Source organism: Macrobrachium rosenbergii, chromosome 42, assembly GCF_040412425.1.
Source record: "Macrobrachium rosenbergii isolate ZJJX-2024 chromosome 42, ASM4041242v1, whole genome shotgun sequence".
In the NCBI taxonomy this organism is placed as follows: Eukaryota; Metazoa; Arthropoda; class Malacostraca; order Decapoda; family Palaemonidae; genus Macrobrachium; species Macrobrachium rosenbergii.
This window is the reverse complement of record NC_089782.1, coordinates 50,998,433-51,003,872: the sequence shown is the minus strand read 5'-3', so window position 1 is coordinate 51,003,872 and position 5,440 is coordinate 50,998,433.

Here is a 5,440-nt window from a genome sequence, read left to right as displayed (position 1 = left end):
AAACCCTTGTTGTGGATGTTTGTGTAAGATGGTCTACCTGTGTGGTACCACAAGTCACCATAGCATCTGCCTCAATATGCCACTTAGGGAACTACTTTGCCTTGCGTAGTTCTCGGACTAGCTAATCTTAGAAAGAAAATAGACTTCAATTATTCAATAGTAAAGGGAAATAGATATAGGGTCCAGTACAACAGATAAAAGCAAGAAATAATTTAGTCAGGGAATTGCTTATTTAGGAAATATAACAAGAAACGTTCCTATACAAATACACTGACGCGGGAAAGTACATAAAACGAAAAAGAACGTCATCATTTAACCATTGGTAGCAGTACAAACTGCACAATCCTGTGGTAACCAGACAAAGTTAAAATTGCTAAGTCAATCCATTGCTGAAACAGCCCAAGAACGACGTATTTCAAAATAAGAAACCTGCTGGTGTGCATTTATAATATTTTTACTTATTTTTCTCAGGAAGCACGAACTTTGATGGCTGAATATTTCTCTCTCTCTCTCTATTCAAGTAAGCATTCAACATAAAATAGAGAAACAGAAACACCTCTGTCCCACAGATAGATGAGGACAAGTTAAGATTAATTACAGTTATAGAAGTTGTCAACCACGAGTGAGGACTTTTATCCAGACCTCAGCGTAAAACATAGCCTTCCTCCCTCTACATGAAAAGGAACTAGTCACTCACAAGAAGTTTATTTTTCCTTTTCCACAGTGCCACTAATCTGAGGCACTGTCACAAACTGAATAGCTTACCCATCTCTTTCTTTCTACTTCCCCTTTTTCTTTTCCTTATTAGTTACACTCTGCTGGGGTAGAGTGCATTTTCCCTCTTGACTACAAATTAGTGGGACTCAAGTGAAGTGTTGTTCCTAGGAACGCATTGGCACCATAGTGCCACCAAAGAAAAAAAAACAGAAAAAAGGAACACAGAAGTCCTTTTGTGACTACACAAGTTACACCAATACATAAAGATACTGAGTGCCACCAGTGTGACCTTTACATGGCACACTCAACCACAGTGCCACCTTATTGAAAAGGTGCCACACCACCAAAGTGTCACCCTAAATCTGAGGGACACTTCCTCACTGCCCAAGTACGTCCAGTCAACCCAGATAGACGCCCTTACCCACCAGAACTATGGCGACAGATAATCACAGAGACTTCATGGAGCTGGGGAAGGAGGCAGGTCTCAAGGGATTAGACCTCACCAAGTGGGTTAAGGAACAGCTGGATGACTTGGCCAAGCAAGAGAAGGAAGAAAGACGGGAATAGCAGAATTATGAAGCTGAATGGAGGAGGATGAAGAGGAACAGAGGCAGCTGGAAGATGAAAGAGAAGAACAAAGAAGACAGTATGAGCTAGGATGGATGGATGGATGTATGAGTTTTAGGGCAAAAGCCCAGGCACTGGGGCCAAAGAAGCCATTCAGCGCCGTAATGGAAACTAAATAAATTATATTATGAAAAATGAGTTAATGAGTGTATGATGAAGATGGTTAATAGATAAATTACAATATGATAAATGAATGAATTAATGAAGAAAATGCTTAATAAATAAATAATATATATATATCTATGATGTGATTAATAAAATATAATTAAATTTTATTAAAAATGTTTATAGACTTTAAAAGGGGATGATAGCAGAAATATCTGCTTCATCTCCCAAAATATCACAGAGGGATTTACCCTAAAAATATCTCTCTTTGGTTAAAATATCTGGGGCAAGACAACCAGAATGTGCTCCACTGTTAGCATCTCACCACCAGCAAGCACACTCTGGGAGGCTGCCCCTTCTAAAATAAACTGATGGGTCAAATAAGTGTGCCCAATCCTCATTCTGCTTAAAACTATTTCTGTTCGTCTATCTGACTGGAAAGACGAAAGCCACATAGCAATATACTATCCCTGATATTTCTATACTTTCTATTATTGGAAGGGGAGAAGTCCATCTTTCTTGCCATTTGTTTAAAATATAAGATCTAAAAGGACCTTTTAGGTCTGTATGAGGCACTTTTACTAAAAGCTGTTTCTGAATAGACACTAGCACCTTTCGCTTCCCTATCTGCCATCTCATTTCCACAAATCCCCACATGAGAAGGACCCAACAGAAAGAGACAGATTTACCCAGATAATACAAAAAGAGCGATTTCTGAACTTTTTGAACTAATGGATGGAAGCTATTGAATTTTTTTATTGCTTCTAAAGTGCTTTTTGAGTCTGAGTAGATGACAAAATTAGTGTCGCTACTTTCAAAAACTATATCCAGGGCAGAGACTATGGCTGTTAGTTCTGCTGTGAATATGGATGCAAAGTCAGGTAGTTTAGCTGTATATGCTGTATCACCAGGATAACTGCACAGCCAACACCACTATCCGACTTTGATCCATCAGTATAAATTTTTGTCAAATTAGTATGGGCAGTATCGTGCTCCAAGAACTTTCCCTAATCTCTTCCTCAGGACAGTCTTTTTGTTAAATGCTTTTTGCACACGGATGCTGCTGGGATAAGCCATGGAGGATTTACAGGATGTTTCACTTCCATGACTTTCTGGGATTTAAGATGATTATCCCTAACATCTTCATTTAGTCTAATTTGGAATGGTTTAGAGGCTCTTGTACCAGAAAAGACCCGTGAGTCTGCTTCCCTCAGCACTTGGAAGGGAGGGATTTTTGGGAGCACTTTTAATTCTAGCCATGTATCTTAATCCTAGTTCTTGCCTCCTTAGATCAAGGGAAGTTGGTCTGTATCAACATATATGCTTTCAACAGGCGAAGTTCTAAAAGCTCCTGAGCATATTCTCAGCCCCATGTTGTGTACAACGTCCAGTTCCTTCAGCTTGGTTTACAAGCTGAGGAATAAATCTGACAGCCATAGTCTAGCTTGGATCGACACAACGAGTCATACAGTCTCAGCAGGGATTTTTTATCAGCTCCCCAACTAAATCCAGAGACAACCTTTAAAATATTGAGAGATTGTTTAACATTAGTCTTTAAGGCATTTATGTGGCTGGCCCATGTCAATTTCTGGTCAATGGTCATTCCCAAAAATTTTACTTCCTTTTCATAAGGAATGATAGATCCTTTTAAACTAAGGGGGAACCTCTTCCACACGCTGGTACCTAGTAAATCTTACAGAAACTGTTTTCGAGGAAGAGAATTTAAAACCATTCTCATCAGCCCACTTTGTAATAGCATTAACAGACCTTTGCAAATGTTTACATACTGACGAGGCATCATATCCTGTGCAGTATATTGCAAGGTCATCAACAAAAAGCGAGCATTTAACAGGTGATGATATTTGTTGCACAATACTATTTATTGCAACTGAGAAAAGTGTCACACTTAACACACTTCCTTGGGGAACACCCTCCTCCTGCACAAAAGGTTGGGAGAAGTGGAGTTGCCCACTCTAACCTTAAAAATCTCTCTGTTAAAAAAGGAATATATGAATTTAATCATTCTTCCACATATGCCCATTTTGTGCAATTGTTTTAAGATGCCAATTCTCCAAGTAGTGTCATATGCTTTCTCTAGGTCGAAAAATACCCCCGATAGTCTGACATCTTTTGGCAAATCCTTGCTGGATTTGATTGGTCAGCCTCAGCAAAGGATCAAGGGTGGAACGATTTTTTCCTGAAACCAAATTGAAATGGAGTTATTAGTCCTTTAGTTTCCAGGTGCCAAACTAATCTGGTGTTTATCATTTTCTCCATCAGCTTACAAACACAGCTGGTAAGAGCTATTGGTCTATAGCTGGTGGCTTGGGAAAGCGTCTTTATTAGGCTTTTTACAGGGACAATTATGGATATTTTCCAGTCCTTGGGTAAAATTCCAGTTTCCCATATTTTGTTTATAATCTTGAGTAAATACTTTTTGGCATCATCTGGGAGGTGTTTAAGCATTTCATATAAAATTGAATCACCCCAGGAGCTGTTGATTCAGTTGAAGAGTGCTTTGAAATTCTCTTAAGGAAAATTTGTGGTTGTATGGTTCAGATTTTCCCGAATCAAATTTCAGAGTCATTTCAGCCTTCCTAATTTCTCTGAAATTCTAGAATAATTATCAGGGCTGGAAACTTTGAGAAAAGTGTTTTCCCAGCTCACTGGCAACTTCAGTGGGCTCTGTGATTAGAGTGTTATTGATTTTTAATGAGGGTAATGGTGACGCAACAAATTTTCCACTCAGTTTCCTAATTTTGCGCCACACCACTCTCAATGGAGTTTTGGAGTTGATTCCATTGATATAATAAAGCCAACTCTCTCTTTTGGCTTTCTTAAAAACGCCGCTGCTTGGCTAAGCTAATGCACGATTATAGATTAATTTAGACTGAGGGGAGCCACTAGTTTTGTATCGTCGGTAGCACTTCCTAGTGACTTTCCTCAGAGTACCACATGTCTTATTCCACCAGGAACTGCAGGTCTACGAGGTTTACCTTTTGTCTTAGGAATCGAGCCCTCAGCACTCTTCAGAGTAGATTCAATGAAGTAATCATAGGCATCCAGGTGAGAATGAAATGACTCAAATTCCTTATCTAGATTGACTCCTTGACTAAACTTATCCCAGTCAGCATCCTCTACCTTCCACTTAGGTAATGTTTCAGATGGAGCATTTACAGCATATTTCAGATGGATCGGGTAATGATCACTGCCATTCAAATCTTCATTAACAGACCAGTTAAAAGTCAAGGTGGATATTTGTTGAAGAAATACTAAGGTCCAGTGCAGAAAGATGATTATGATGAATATTGTGGAAGGTCATTGACCCATTATTATATAGTGCAACATCATTCGTATCAATAAGGTCCTCAATTATTTTCCTTTGCCGTCTAAACACTGACTTCCCCAAAGGGGGTTGTGGGCATTAAAATCACCTAGCAGAGAAAAGGAGCTGGAAGTTGGTCAATTAAGGACTGAATATCTCCAATGTTAAAAGAAAGGTCTGGTGGGAGGTATAGTGAGCAGATTGTTATCCTCTTGTCTAAGATGGCAGACATGCAACCGCTTGGAGAGTTGTATTTAATTGTATTGTGGAGTGCTGCAAAGACTTATTGATAATAATTGCAGCACCTCCATGAGCACGATCACCAACTGGGGGATATGATTTAAACATTGAATAATCAAGTCCAGGGTTGTAAGGAGAGTTGCCTAACATTGTTTCTTGCAGGCATACGATCCCTGGATTGAATTCATTCATTAAAACTTTAAGATCTTCAGAACGGGCTCTGAGACCTTTGCAGTTCCACTGGAGGATATCGAGCAAGAATGTAAGGTTAAAAGTACTACTTCCCACTCACTGGAGGGAAGTGCTGATCCTAGGTTGGAGAGGAAATTCTCCTTTATAAGAGGTTGTTTTTTTGATCCCTTTTCATCTTGTTAAAGGTCAGGGTTTTTGGCTTACCATCAGATTTTTTGTGTTATGAACCTTTGA